At 46.0% G+C, this 16303-nt stretch overlaps 1 long non-coding RNA gene across 3 annotated transcripts; it reads right to left on the reverse strand.

Moving 5' to 3' along the window:
* Positions 1-1291: 1291 nt before the first annotated feature.
* On the reverse strand, positions 1292-16236 carry LOC114009234 (uncharacterized). Of its 3 annotated transcripts, XR_003550682.1 has the most exons (5): positions 15738-16236; positions 8509-8771; positions 7164-8054; positions 3470-3571; positions 1292-1374 (listed from the first exon to the last, which is right to left on the reverse strand). It is a non-coding gene; the product is annotated as an uncharacterized LOC114009234 (long non-coding RNA). The 3 variants fall into 3 exon arrangements; XR_003550680.1 differs by having other exon boundaries at positions 7164-8771; XR_003550681.1 differs by having other exon boundaries at positions 3470-3623; positions 7164-8771.
* Between the last annotated feature and the right edge of the window lie 67 nt (positions 16237-16303).

A 16303-nucleotide genomic window follows, 5' to 3' on the forward strand; every position in this document is an offset into this window, starting at 1 on the left:
GCTGGCCCCAAAATGTTAACACATTTTTTATCTGACTTCAAGAGTATAAAAAAGACTAAGGACCTTGTTTTATTGCCCTTATCGCCTACTCTCACATCGTACAGCACCAAGGAACAATTTTTCTTTCCGTGGGTCAGTAAGCCAGCTAGGAATATGTCAGCGATAACGGTGGCAGTCAAAAGAGATATACGTTGAGATTCCAACAACTAATAGATAAAAGAAGCAGCATTATTTTATTTCCTGAGTAGGCCAGCTTCTGTCTCCCAGGAACAGGTCTGCCTTAGCAGCCAGGCCCCACTTAGCTGTGCATGTGGCCTCGTGCAAATGCAGCACTGGGTTTGCTCAGGGGCCCTGCATAATCAGCTCTCCATGGTCAGAGAGCGACAACGGGCATGCTCACGACGGCCACAGCCTGGTTCACTTCTGCCTCTGCAGGTTTCTAACTGGGAGCGATGCAACATTTGACTCCTGGGGGAGTCAGCAGCCCGTCCTCTGGAATTATCCTTCCTCTTAGAAGAAGGAAATTACCAATCGTTCTTTTCTAATCAGGAAGAGATTTGGATGACTTACAGGAAGAAATTGAAAGAACATTTCTCAAGACCAAAAGATCTTCCTCTAGATGACAAGACTAAATAAAAAAGTACAATGGGTCTACAAAAAGAAGATAGGGCCAGCAGGTGGCATAGCAGTTAAACCACTGGACCCCCACATGGCCAACCATGGTTCAAGTCCCAGACCTGGCGTGTGTGCATGTGAGCCCAAAATCCCAGGAGTAGGGTGGAGGAAAAGGAATTGTGGCACGGTCATTCTCCCGGGGGGTGATTTCTCACTTTTCCTCTCACTATCTAGGTCTCTCTCCTCTTTGGTGAGTGCAGGTAAAAAAAACTTAAAAAAAAAAAGATTGCAAAGATACATCTCTGTAATATGCAATGTAATATGTGAACATGTATTGTTTAAAAAAATGGCATGAATTTGGAATTTTTTTTCACCAAAATAAACTTATACATAGGTTTTACTTTTGCATGAACTTTGTGAAATCCTCTCATATACTCTTCCTAAATGGAAAAATTCCCATGTTGTGAAAATATCATTTCTCTCCAGATTATTTGGCATTTCAGTCAAAACACCCGTGAGATTGATGAAATTGTTCTATTAGTCCTCTTAAATAATACATGGGAAGGAGTATTTAAGAAAATGTTGAAGAAGATTATTCTTTCCAATAAAAGGAAGATTCCTGCACTTACCAGATGTGGATACATATAAAGTGTAGTCACTAAAATAGTGTGTTGTGATCACAGAAACTCGCAGGCTGGTGGGAATGACGAGAGGGCTCAAAGACCAGAGACAAAGTCTTCTAGATCAGCTCCACGATAACTAAATGGGAAAATGGCTACTTAGAAAAATAAAGGCAGACCCCTAAATTTTACCGAACCGAAATAAATTACAGATGCTTTACAATTTTTAACCCCCCAAAATTGCAATAAACTCCTTAAAAATACAAGAGAGACGACCTGTCTGAGTGAAGAATGGAGGAGGCCTTTCTAATTTATCTAAACATGAAAGTAGAAGCAAAATACGCTCACATTAAAGACTGATAAATGTGACCCCATTAAAATGTAAGACTTCTCCAAGTTAAAAATACATATGTATCCCCAAACATTCTGGGGAAATGGTAGTGGCACAGAAGTCATCATTTTTAGTACTTCTTGAATCACCACACAGTAACAGGGAAACTAGATTACAAAGTCAAAGTCCTGGCCAACATTAACGGCAAATGTGGGCAACAGGGTGTTCCCAGAAACCCTAAAATGCAAGCTACAACACCTGCCTGGCAGAACACCCCTGCAGGAGGAGGCAGAGGGAAGGAAAGGCAAGGACGGCTCTGAGCAGAGCACTCCCGAAACAGCCCCAGAGAGTCCCTGCATGGCCAGCGGCTTGCCCTGATGGCAGACACTAAAACCAGGAGTGAGGTCCCACAAAAATACAAAAGTAAGTAAGTGGTTTCTTGGAGGACGGGCTAACAGGTCTATAAAGGAAGATACAGAAGACCTTGGAGCATCTTGTAATGCCATGAAAAAAGGAAGCTGTTGGGCTAGCTGGCAGCATGGTGGTTAAGGCTGCTGGATCCTAGATGGCCAACAGTACAGTTCACGTCCTGAACCCAGCAGTTTAAAAAACATGCTGGGTGCATGCACGTGCATGCCCAGAATCTCAAGAGGAGAAATGGAGGAGAGGAGATTGTGGTGTGGCCATTCTCCGTCACTCCCTCCACCTCACTTCTCTCCAGTGAGCACACACTTCTTATATATAGCACAAACTGAAAAAAAGGGAAGGTGTCAAAGACTGCTAGGGTCATGGTAAAAATAACTATGCATAGCCAACTCGAAGAGGATCTGTAAGAATCAACAGACTCTCAGTAAGGTTAATAACTGCAAAGGCTTGAAACCCATCAAATGAATTTAGATCCAAGAGTTCATCATGATGATGTTTTTAAAAGCTGAATTAGTCTCTTTCAGAGATTGATAGGAAACCAGTTAATTATCCCGGAAAACTGGTTAATAAAGCACTGGATCAAGGATTTACTTTTCCTCTCCCGTATGAACTGTATCCTCTATGAACTGTATGGCTCGGGTAAACAAAACTACACTCATAGAAACGTTCTAGCCAGCAAAGGGAAGAGCAGTGGTCAGATTTGAACATCACCATATGTTTAATGGGTCAAAGCATTAAAGCATCAACAGCTGCTAACACTGCAGACACTCAGACATCACGTGCCTCGTCATGAACGAACCACCCTACCATCCGCAGCCCTCGCCGAACACATCAAACCCAGTCTGATCCAGTCTGGACACAGCTGCCAATTTGCAGAAATGAGACATTTTAAATTTCACCATGAGTGAAACTCATCCAAACTGTGAGAAACTAGAGAGCAGAAAGCCTGCTTTTTTTTTTTTTAATAGGTAAATTATTAGGAAAAGAAAGGGATAGAGTGGGGTGGGGGCAGGCAGCCTACAGAATAAGAGTCTTAAAAGACATATTAATGTAACAAGGGTTGGCAAGGAAACTGGAACCCTGGCTCGTGGCTGATGGGAATACAGAACGGGGCAGCTGTTGTAGAAAACAGTCTGGCACTTCCTCAAAAATTTAACCATAGAGTTACCATATGACCCAGCCATTCTACTCCCAAATACATGCCCAAGAGAATTAAAAACGTGTGGTCACACAAAAACTGGTACACACATGTCTATAGCAGCATTACTCATGCTAGCCAAAACCTGGAAACCACACAAATGTCCCAGAGTCGAGGAGCGGATAAGCAAACTGTGCTAGACGCATACAGCAGAATAGTATTCGACTATAAAAAGGAAGAAGATGCTAACACTTAGTACAACGTCGATGCACCTTGAAAACACTATGTGAAGTAAAAGAATGCAGACACGAAAAGCCGCATATTGTAGGATCTACTTACAGGAGATGTCCAGAAAAGGCGACTCCAGAGGGACAGGAAGGAGACAGGTGTCTGTCAGGGCAGGAGTGATGGGGAGTGACTGCCAATGGGGACAGCATTTCTCTGATGGGTGAGGAAAATGTCCTAGAGTTAGACACCAACCGTGGCTGCAAAACTGCGGGAATGTAATGAAGAACACTGAATTTTATGGACATGTGCGCGCGTGCACACACACACACACACACACACACACACATATTACTTTTTAAAGAGAACTTTTTGCTGTGGGTGAGATAACACCCTCTCCTCACCAGGGAGATAGAGAGAGACAGAGAGAAAGTGAGAAATCACCCTCCAGGCGGATAGCCACACCACAATCCCTTCTCTTCTCAGGATTTTGGATAAGCACATACTCGGGCCTGACGTGAGTTTTAAGCTGCTGGGTCCAGGACTTGAACCTTAGTCAGTCATGTGGGAGTCCAGACCTTAACCACTACGCCACCTGCTGGCCCCTATACTGTACATTTCTAAAGGGTGAATTTTACATGTGAATTAAATCTGAATTTAAAAATAATAAATAAAGAATACAGCAACATTCAACCGCATAGCCTATGAGGCACATTTGAGTGATAAAACTGTGAAGACACATGAAGAAGACACTGAAGAGAGTGAGCACAGTGGTGACTAGCAGGGCGAGTGAGGAGGATCGGGGCAGCGTCTGAAGGAGCTTCTGGGAGATAAAAGCTCAACGTGTCGCCTGAGAAGAGGTTACAAGGACATCTGTCCTAGAATGATTCACTAAGCTATATTTTCATGCGATCTTCTACAGCCATGTTCTACTTTACAACAAAAATATTACTTTTAAAAACAGTATCAGCAAGATTAAAAGGCTCAATGGGAAAAGCACATATATGACAGCAAAATAGTAATAATCTTATTTTAGGGCCAGCAGGTGGTGTGGTGGTTCAGGTGCTGGATTCCCACAAGGTTGAAAGTGGTTCGAGTCCCAGACCTGGCAGCTTGCTTTCTCACATTCCCCTTCTCTCTCTCTGTCTCTCTCTGGTCAGATTTAAACAATAATAAATAAATAACTAAAATTTAAAAACTAATTTTAAAAAATAATCATCTTAGTCTATAAAAATATTTTTTAAAAACAGTAAGAACAATTGCACCTCCCAATTTATTTTACAGAAGGCCTACAATGGCTGATGAACATAGTTTTAAATGTTCAACATGGTTAATTATCAAAGAAATGCAGATTCAAGCAGAAGAAAGAATGCAATTGATCAAACTGGACAAGTTTAATGAAACGACGAGACCCAGTGTTGAGGGCGGACAGAATTGGGGTTCTCCTACGTTTGATGGCGATCCCATCACAGCTTGTTTGGAAAATAATTTGGCAACATGAAATCTTTTTTAAAAACTTTCAAGAAAGCTTTAAAAATGCATGCACTTTATTTAAATAACTCCACTTTTCTGAAATTAGCCAAAGAAAGGATCTCACAAGTTTGAAGTGAGAAGCACAACCAGTCAGGTGAGGTTCAGCTTCCTTAACCATCAGGCTGTGGGGCGGGCCGAACTGTTGAGGCTTTAATTTGCATTTTCCTTGTTCCTCATGGATTCATTGGCCACTGAGACACAGTCCTTTATGAATATGCCTTTTCAAATTTCATGCCCATGTGATCTACTGGATTGTTTATCTTTTTCTTTATATATTTTTTCATTTTCAATTAACACATAATAATCGTACACATTTGTGTGGTATAATGTGATTTTTCAGTACAAAGGTATGATGTGCAGTGATTAAGTCTTCAACATTTGTTATTATTGTGTTGGAAACATGCAGAATCCTCTTTTGGGGGTACTTTTAGGTATACAACAAATTGCTAACTATATTATATTCCTCCACATGGGGCCTTGTAATGTTGGGGGGACTCAAAGAGGGTCTCTTTGGTCCTTTCAATCTTAAATAGATTAAACCTTTGTTTTAACCTTATCACTGTATGTTTTATTCATCCTCTTTTACTTTTTATTTTTATTTTGCTATATGGTACGTGTGCTTGCCAGAGAGACAGAGAGAGGGAGAAAGAAATCACATCACCCTTCAGGGAGAATGGCCACATTGCAATCCCTCCTATTCCATTTCCCTCGGGATTCTCGGCACACACCCACACATGCCTGGCATGATTTTCCAAGTCACCAGGTCCAGGACTTGAGTCATACAGTTGGTCACATGGGATCCAGCACCTTAACCTCCATGCCACCTGCTGGACCTATTCATATCATTTTTAGTAACCATCTAAAAATGTTCTATCCTAAATGTTTTCAAAGAGATGGTCCTTAGTAAAAAAAGGTAGAAAAGGTATGTCTCAATGGCAGAGTTGAGACTTCAGGTCTAAACACCATCATCGGCCAAGACAAAGGAGGGTGAGTAGAGTGAGTGAGGGGTCAGTGAAGGGAGCTTTCCTATGCAGATTTCATGCTTTCCTGCACTGTAAGAACTTCCATGATTTTCCTTTAGAGATGTAAAGGTTTAAAAAGTGTTTCAAAATAACCAGCTGAATGCAAGGAATGTGTATTTTGGAAATCACTTTAGTTAGATAGGCAGCTTTTCAACTTAGCTCCTGTTTCTGGACTAGATTACTAAATTTGGGGAGGAGGCCATTAACCAATAGGGCAGAGGAAGCATCTTCTGTGCCTGGCCTTAGCAGGGACATTTCTGGGCTCAAGAACTTCATCAGAGCATAAAGGTGGCTAAAGATACAAACTTGGCTGACCTGGAGGTTTTACTTTTATACTTCATCTAGTTTTCTTTTCATCTTTGAAAAGAAAAGCAGGTTAGTAAATTCAACTTTTCTTACCAATTAGATGCTTAAGTTTCCCATTTGCCCTTTTGCAAGAAACCTCTTTTAAAAAGGAAAGGTTTTAAAATTTTTTAAATATTTTTAAAGCTTATTTATTCCATGGATGAGAGAGAAACAAAGAAAAAGCACCCCAAAATAACCCTGATACCTCAGTCTACTCCTAGCAGTCTGTAACTGTGGGCTCACACGTTCCCAGCGCACCCAGGGAGGTCTGTGGGGCAAAGGGGACTGCCTCAGGGCACCTTGCATTTCACTGCTCTGCCCTGTCTGACCCCAGAGGCAGTTCTGTTTGTTTGTTTGTTTAAATATTTTTAGAAGCTTCTGTGTATCAATTAAAATAAGCATCCTTGGGGTGGTCCCATTCAGGAACACTTATTTTCAACTGCACTTTTCTTTCTTCCCTCCTTTCTTTTCTTTTCTTTTCTTTTCTTTTTCTTTTTCTTTTTCTTTTTCTTTTCTTCTTCTTTTTTTAACTGTCGGGGGTATGTGCACTCACCAGAGAGAGACAGATAGAGACGGGGGTTGCAGGCGGAAGCACCCCAGGTGGGCCATGGTTATACCACAGTCCCTTCTCATCCATTTCCCACCCTGCTGGGACCCTGGCACACGTGCACATGCACCTGGGTTTCTTTCAAGCTACTGTGACTGGAACTCACACTACAGTGGGCCATATGGAATCCAGCTCCCTTAACCACGGGGCTGTGGGTGGGCCCTCGGACGCACTTCTTAGATAAACACTCTTGTCGATCTGCAACGTTCTTCATAGAGGCTACTATAATTCTAAATTAGCTTTAGTAAGATTTTGCCATTGTTGTGAGTATGTGCAGCTTCTGGGGCTTGCGTATACTTACACAAGTCAAAGGCAGGTGTAGCCGGAAGATGGTCTTGGTCCTTCAGAAATCAAGGATCCTATTTTTACCTTGGATCTTGGGGCTGTCGGAGCTGAGATAAAGGCTGGAGAGGGAAATGCCGTGGGGTTGGGCTGTGCAATGTTTTCGCGAGGCTTCTGTAGTTTGTACTCTTTCCTTTACTGCGTGGTAAAGTGCTTGTGCACCTGAGAGAGGAGCACCCTGCACAGGGTCTGGTCACGCGGGACTCCCTTCCTCCAGCTCCCCAGTCTGTCGGATCTCGGGCATTCACGCCTGCGCCTGGCCTGTTTCAGGCTGATCAGGTCAGATCCTTCAACCGTGGCTGTCGTGCGGAACTGCTCTTTTTTAGCAGCACTTTACCACTGTGCCATGGGGTCAGCCCCACGCTTTTCACTGCGTGGGAATTTTCTCGGGGCTAGCACATGGCCTGGTGTCAAACTAACATATCCCATGACCCAGGCTATCTTCTCTCGGGAGTCTTATTTTTAGAAGAGAAGTCTTCAAGCAGCCTTTAGGTGTCCTGCTCGTGCCCAGCAGTCAAACTCTGGCTTGGCTCTCAGAGTCCTCTGACCAACTTGGCCAGTGATTTCCTCCTACTTTATCATGCGAGAAACAAGGAACAGAACCACTGGGGATTCCCAAGGACGGAGTCGCCACCTAGCAGGAACTGTCCCTTACTGCATCTGCCACAAGCCTGCCTTAAAAAAACGGTGGCTGCCCTAGTGACCCACGGGTCACCACAAACCCCAAAGAGGTCACGTGCTCCTCACAGCACACTCACCGAGATTAGGACGCCAAAACAGGCTGGGGCTCAATGCGAAGAGGGTAGAACTCAGACCTTGTGACCTCTGGTGCTCCGTGAGGAAGACACCCCTGCGAAGTGAAAAATAACCCGTCTTTGGCCTTACATACAGTATTTACCAGATAAAAAAAAGAAACAGGCCCTAGAATCCTAGTAATTGGTTGTGCAGGCTAAGACGAGCTCACGCTCTCTCCTCCCTGAATAACCGATACTCTCTGCACACTCCGGTGACATCTGTGACCACCATGATGGCCTCGATGGTGCAACTTTCACAGGACACAGTCCCGAGCAGCACTGAAGGGTGAGGAGACTCTGGTGCCCTAAGGGCTCTTTGCCTGAGTCCTTCGCCCAGAACAGCGCTGACCGTAACTTCTTGCTCCGGGCCCTTCTTAAGACTGCCAGCATGGGACAAGCGCTCCAGCCATCGAAGATGGCTGGGAGACGGTCCCGGAAGGCCCACAGTAAGAGGGTGCGCTCATGGTCTTGGGTAAAGTACCTCGCCTGCCCCAGACCCTCACATCGGACCTGCGTCCCCCCAAGTCCTGCAGTCGGTGCTGAGAGTCTCAACCTCTACGTCGCTCCCCGTTGATATCTTCATAATAAAGCCTCCCTCTGAGCAGTCTCCTTGTCCCCAAAACCAGCTGGCTGTGTGACAAGTGGCCAGGCTGTTCTTCACACATGTCTGGTTACAGGTGAGCCCCGTCAGTGGTGCCTGCAATGCGAATGCCTTGAGGGTTTCTCGGGGTCATGGAAGTCTTCTTCAGGTCCCTTCGTGGTCACCAGAACTGCTGAGAAACAAAGTGATGCTGAATTTAATTTAAAAATCTACCTGCCTTTACTCGTAATTCTAGAATTAGGCAGCATTTTATCCCACAAAATAGAATAAACATCCCAGTAGATGGCATAATGGTTACACTGCTGGACTCCCACAGTCAACCACGGTTTGGGACCCGGTGATTTAAAACTCACGCTGGGCGTGTGTGCGTGCCCAAGATCTTGAGAGGAGAATGGAGAAGAGACTGAGGCTTGGCCAAGCCCCCTGGGGGGTGATTTCTCACTTTCTGCCTGTCTCTCCGGCAAGTGCACATGCCCCGTAGCAAAAATCTCTCTTTAAAAAAAAGCAGGGGAGGGCTGAAGAAAGCAGAAAAGGGTAATGAAAAGTGAAATAATTATTTCAAAGTTACTTGCCTTACAGGATTAAAATATGTAGGGTGAAGGGATCCCCTTGCCCTGAGGCTCTGCTGAAAATCTCTGACAGTGAGTATATTAATAAGAGAAAAGGCACACAGATGCATTTTAGCACACACACGTGCACACGGGAGCCATGTAAAATACAACCCGAGAGAAGGCCAAATGACTTAAGGTTTTGTGCCTGGCAGGACAGAGGAGCTCTGGAGCTGAGCTAAGAAATCAGGAGGGCAGGAAATGCAGTCCTCCCCGAGCAGGCTCCCTACCTCTCGCCTCCTTCCTGCTCTTACGGAGGTACAGGGTACATGGGCATGCCTGCTTGCACCTGCTGCTTTTCTACTGATACAGATAAGTGTACATTTCTTATACAAAAGATTAGCTTTCTAAATTAAGGTGTTTTGTTTCATTGTTTGGCCATAGGGTGTGTGCATTCACCAGAGCGAGACACAGAGGGAAAGTGAGAAATCACTCTCCCCAGGGGGATGGCCATGCCACAATCCCTTCCCCTCCCATTTCCTCCTGGGATTTTGGGCACGCATGCACACGTGTCCAGCGTGATTTTTAAACCATCAGGTCTGAGATTGGAACTACAGTAGGCCATGAGGGAGTCCAGTAACATTTTTTTTATGAGAGATTTTTGGTATAAGGCAAGTGTGCTCGCCAGAGAGACAAGAAATCACCCCCCAGTGGGGGTGGCTACACCACAATCCCTTCTCCATTCTCCTCTTGGGATGTGGGGCACACATGTGTCCAGTGTGAGTTTTAAGTCACTGGGTCCGAGACTTGAACCATGGTTGACTACATGAGAGTCCAGCAATGCAACCATTACGCCATCTGCTTGTCCTGAGAGACCAGTATCTTAACCCATGCCACCTGCTGGCCCTAACATTAGCTTTAAAAGAAAAACAAAAGTTAATTCTTGTGTCTGCAGCCCCTCTGAATAGTCATTTCAAAATATGCCAAAGAAGTATTTCTGGGGTGTCATATTTTGGCTCCTCACCAATAGAGGGAATTCCGAGCCTTGCTAGGACCATGGGCACTTTCTGCCTGTCTCTCCGGCAAGTGCACATGCCCCGTAGCAAAAATCTCTCTTTAAAAAAAAGCAGGGGAGGGCTGAAGAAAGCAGAAAAGGGTAATGAAAAGTGAAATAATTATTTCAAAGTTACTTGCCTTACAGGATTAAAATATGTAGGGTGAAGGGATCCCCTTGCCCTGAGGCTCTGCTGAAAATCTCTGACAGTGAGTATATTAATAAGAGAAAAGGCACACAGATGCATTTTAGCACACACACGTGCACACGGGAGCCATGTAAAATACAACCCGAGAGAAGGCCAAATGACTTAAGGTTTTGTGCCTGGCAGGACAGAGGAGCTCTGGAGCTGAGCTAAGAAATCAGGAGGGCAGGAAATGCAGTCCTCCCCGAGCAGGCTCCCTACCTCTCGCCTCCTTCCTGCTCTTACGGAGGTACAGGGTACATGGGCATGCCTGCTTGCACCTGCTGCTTTTCTACTGATACAGATAAGTGTACATTTCTTATACAAAAGATTAGCTTTCTAAATTAAGGTGTTTTGTTTCATTGTTTGGCCATAGGGTGTGTGCATTCACCAGAGCGAGACACAGAGGGAAAGTGAGAAATCACTCTCCCCAGGGGGATGGCCATGCCACAATCCCTTCCCCTCCCATTTCCTCCTGGGATTTTGGGCACGCATGCACACGTGTCCAGCGTGATTTTTAAACCATCAGGTCTGAGATTGGAACTACAGTAGGCCATGAGGGAGTCCAGTAACATTTTTTTTATGAGAGATTTTTGGTATAAGGCAAGTGTGCTCGCCAGAGAGACAAGAAATCACCCCCCAGTGGGGGTGGCTACACCACAATCCCTTCTCCATTCTCCTCTTGGGATGTGGGGCACACATGTGTCCAGTGTGAGTTTTAAGTCACTGGGTCCGAGACTTGAACCATGGTTGACTACATGAGAGTCCAGCAATGCAACCATTACGCCATCTGCTTGTCCTGAGAGACCAGTATCTTAACCCATGCCACCTGCTGGCCCTAACATTAGCTTTAAAAGAAAAACAAAAGTTAATTCTTGTGTCTGCAGCCCCTCTGAATAGTCATTTCAAAATATGCCAAAGAAGTATTTCTGGGGTGTCATATTTTGGCTCCTCACCAATAGAGGGAATTCCGAGCCTTGCTAGGACCATGGGCACTCTCAGATGGCCCGCATGTGACGACAGCCACATGCCATGGAAACACTCATCACAGGACCTCCAGGACCAAAATGTCCATCACTGGTCAGGTGGACAAGACAACCCAGCCTGTGGATGTCAGGCGGGGTCTTTCCTCGGCCATTAGGTTTGCTCAGAGGGTCCCAGGAAACGTGACCACTGCAGCAGGGATGCTATGAACCTCCCGCAGCAAGGGCAGGTGACTAGAGAAGCCCTGAACACCCAGACAATCCACTGCACAAGCCATGAAGGTTTCCCAAGGATGTGCTCCCTGAAACTCCAGGAATGAATCCCCCAAGGCAGCAGGGAGCAGCGTTTGAGGCAGAGCAGAGGGAGAGCGAATTTATGAGGCTGACAAGAAACATGCAAGACTGGAGAACTGAAAGACCACCAAGGAGGGTGGGAGCAAGCATGAGGCCGAGCGCTCGGTGCAAACCAGCTATCAGCCCAGGTGGGAATCACAAAGGGTGTTAGAACTCAGGCATGATCAGACGCAGGGCGGTGAAAGACAGTGCTGGGTGTCAACATGGAAGCAACCTAAGGCTTGATCAATTCAAATTTCTCAGTAGAAGTCGAGACTATCTGCTCACAGTGAAGCGAGTACAGGCACTTGAACAAGAAGTCGCTGTTGAAAGGATGACGATGAAGTAGTTGAGAGCCCAAATTGACACAAAACCTGAAATTTATTACAATAGCAATCTGCACAATTTTGTTCTATTATCCAACGGAACTCAGCCTCCTTGAGATTCACTGGGCGTATGAAAGGAACTTCAAAGAACTATGCAAGAAAATGGAATTAAAGGACATATTTATTTTGGTGCCAAGAACGTTAAAATTCATACATAGTTTTTCAAAATATGAATTATCTATGCATTCTTTTTTCTGAAGACCCCCATGTGAAGCAAGCTCCACATCCAGGAAGACCCACCACTGTAAGATCTAGGATCTGGGGTTGGTACGTTGAAGAGCAATTACTACAGTGGGATGAGAAGACGAAGATGCCAGACATGCTGGTGTCAGACGCAGGCTTCAGCACGAGAAGGAAAGGAGGAAATTGAGATCTCTGGAGGTAAAATCAGGGAGAAGATTACTCAAAAGGCACCAGAGAGCACTGAGGGCAGGAAAGCGAAGAGGCTGTGTTAGGAAACTGGTTGTAAGATTTGGAAGTAGAAGGGGAAAAGGTGATGCACTTCAATACAAATACCACTAAACTGCATTGCAGAACCTGGAGCTGGGGGCTGGGGGCTGGGGTTCTGCAGGGCATGGAAGCTGCCAAGAAGCAAGAACACGTGCCAGACACCCAGGTTCTCGAGCAAGCCTCCCCGGGCACGTGATGGAGGCTGACGATGAGAAGTCTCCTGGCATGGCACATTGCTTCTGCACTTTGAGATGCCAGCATGACTCCCCGGGAGAAGTGTTTAGCTGCAGATCTTTCAAAATGAAGATGCTGGCTTTCAAACTGCCACACACTTTATACTATATTCTAGCAAAAAAGTCAGAGGTAGTCTCCATCGGTTGTATCTAAAACACATCCAGAGTTGCCTTATTTAGCCCTACAGGTAACACTTTTACCTACAGTTGTTACCCAGTAGAATCCTAGAGAACTAAAGACCCAGGAATGAGTCTTTGGGCTTGGTTTGTTTTCTGGATTTCAAGACCAGAACCAGAAAGTTTAATAACCCAATCAGTCACTTTTGCCATTCTAAAATTTGTATAGACATTTCAAATATCAAAACAAGATAATGAGGAAGTTACTTAAGCGAGAATCTGCTTTCATGACAGAGAACGACATAGCATCTTCCATGTTGCTTGGAATAGGAGGTCCATTTATAATTGAGATTTCCCCTACCAAGGCAGGGTCTGAGACTTGGTCACACCCATAACTATTTAAAACTATGTAACCTACAAAAGATGCCAGATTTTTACAATGTGACTCCTACTCCTTCTTCCGGCAGCCTCTAGTACACTATGCACAATAACGTGTACCCAACCATTCTTGCCAAACCACCTGTACCTTCTGCTCTTCTCCTCTCTCTGTTGCCAAGGTGACGAGCACATGCCTGGGATACCAGAGTGTTCATCTGGGTGAATTCAGCCTGAGCCCCGGTTCAAATAATACACCTTTTCTTTTTAGGCTTCAGCCTTCTTTTACGATTCATACTTTATAAGATACGGAGTATCTTCATCTCTGTTTCAATCCAATCTTCAATCACCCTCTAATCTACAAAGCCAAAACCGTTCTAGTATTGAATAATCCTGGCCTGCGGGGACCACACAGTCAGGCTGTTGCTGTGTGTATCCAGGGGACATGAAACCGATGCTCCCTAAAGCACTGAAGTCACACCGACATCAGAGTGACTGAGGTTAATGCTATGCACTAACTAAAGATGTCACTGACCATACTAAGGGAATCAATTTTTGAAAATTGGAGGGACCAGCAGGTGGTATGGTGGGTAAGGAGCTGACTCCCACATGGCAGACCATAGTTCAAGTCCTGGATCGAGCTGCTTTCTCTCTCTCTGTTTCTCTCTAGTGAGTGCACATACTCTATAGCAATTTTTTAAAAATAAAAAAATTCTTAATTTTTTTATGAGTAGGGTGGGAGGTTTTGAAAATTAATCATAAGGCCAGGTCCGTGGTTAAAGCATCTTTATCCCATATGGCCAGCTGTGCTCAAGTCCCAGACCTGGTAGCTTAAGAAGCACACCAGATGCATGCACATGTGCCCAAAATGCTGAAAGGAGAGACAGGGAAGAGATTGTTGCATGACTGTGCCCCATGGGGATGCTTTCTCCTCCCCCTCTGTCTCAAAAACAAAAACAAAAATGTACCCAACCTTTCACAGAAGAGCAAAAGAGCTTGGCCAGGAGTGGATTTGGGGGTACTGCTGCTTTTACATTAACATTCCTTTATGTATGCCCCTTCCACGTGCAACCTCCAAAGAGAAGGTGAGCCAAAGCAAGTCAAGCAAAGGTTTTAAGAAGGCCAAGGGCAGGACTGTCACCCCAACAGGGCTATGACAACGTGCACCCATGTGTCACAGATCTCAGGATGATCTTAAATGCAAAAGCCCCAGATGGAGGGGGCGGTGCATGGGTCCTGCACAGAAGCACCTGCTAAATTCTACGGAAAGGGCAGCAGGACCACCTCATGGTACCTGGAGGAGACAGCCCCCTAGAAGGGAAAGGAGGGATGCATTTGGGCAATAAGGATGCTCAGAAAACAAAATGTCCCATGACTTCAGGTAGCATCTCGAGCTATTTCGGGACACATTCTTAAGAAGGCCACAAGCCGTGTAAGTCTACTTCCTTACAGCACTGACTCAGGGAGACAAGTCTCAGGTGCTCAGGAAAGGCTGGTTCACGTTGGGGATCCATCCAACTCCTTAAAGTTTCAGTCTTATGAGGTGACATTCTGACACAAGTGACGCTTTCTGTCTTGTTCTATTCTGCTGAGACCTGTGGCAGGGACTCGGTCCAGGACAGTAATGGCTCCTACAACTTTCAACAAGTACTTACCTCTCCAACTGGAAACGGATTTCACCACACTCTTTAAGGTGGTCTACTTATAATGATCATGATTAGTTACCTTATAGAGAGATGTAAATAACAATGAACTTTTTAAAAAATATGTATAATTTTGGGGACCAGCAGTTAGTGTAATGGCTATGTCGCTGGACTCACAAGTAGTCGACTGTGGTTCCAGCCCCCGACCCGATGGCTTAAACTCATGCTGGGCGCGTGTGCGTTTGAGCCCAAGATCCTGAGAGGAGAATGGAGAAGGGATTGCCGCGTGGTCATCCCTCCTGGAGGGTGATTTCTCCCGGTCTCTCTGTCTCTGTCTCTCTCTCTCTCTGGCGAGCACACGCACCCTATAGCAAAAACCTCTCCAAAAAAAAAAGTATAATTTTGCGTGTATATTAGTAGTCGCTTCTGTTTTATTTGGCAAACTGAAGTCAGCTTTCAAGTCTTACTCTCTTGGTTCAAAACGCAAGGTATGGGGAACCAACAGTTAGTGTAATGGCTCTGTCGCTAGACTCCCATGTAGTCGACCACGGTTCGAATCTCGGACCGGGTGGCTTAAACTCACGCTGGGCGCGTGTGCATGCGTGCCCAAGATCCCGAGAGGAGAATGGAGGAGAAGGGATTGCGGCGTGTCCACCCCCCCCTGGGAGGTGATTTCCTGCTTTCTGTCTCTTTGTCTGGCCAGCGCACACGCCCCATGGCAAAAACCTCTAAAAAAAAAAAAAAAAAAGCAAGGTATCAGTGGCAATAACGGCGTGAGGGTTACTGTACCCAGAACTCTCTGGAAACTATTAAGAACTGGCCACTGACTCACTTTCCAGTTCATTCTTCCTACTAGACACAGCTCCAGCGCGGCCTCCCTTCTCCACAGCAGGGAGAGAATTTTGTCTTCCTTCTCTCAAACGGAAAACGTTGCTGGTGACAAGGACGCTGATTCTGGTTGGGGTCCCGGCCTGCAGGGCTGTCTGGAAGGCCCGGACCCTGAGCGCGCAGCCCAGCACCCCGCGCACCCCCGGCTCCGAGAAAGCGAGTGGGAGGCCGGTGAGACATCCGGCCGCCGGGGCCCGGGGTCGGCTCCCCGCCGCCTCCCCGCCGCCCTCGGCTCTTCTCCCCAAACTTTTCCCCCGCCTGGCTCTGTCGCCGGCCTTGGGAGACACCGAGGAAGCTCCGTCCGGGACAGCCCGCTGCCCCACGCGTAGCAGGCGCCGGGCCGGCTCCGCGCATGCGCCCTGAGTGGACCGACGCACGCAGGAGCCGCGAGGATGAATCCATTTCTCCACATTTTGGAGGTGACCTGGCCGAGTCGAAAGAAAAACCGCAGCTTCTCGGCGCGGAATGGACCCGGCAGCCCCCGCGAGCTGCTCGGCGGCGGCTGCTCAC

Source organism: Tupaia chinensis, unplaced genomic scaffold, assembly GCF_000334495.1.
Source record: "Tupaia chinensis unplaced genomic scaffold, TupChi_1.0 Scaffold000494_1, whole genome shotgun sequence".
NCBI classification, from domain to species: Eukaryota; Metazoa; Chordata; class Mammalia; order Scandentia; family Tupaiidae; genus Tupaia; species Tupaia belangeri.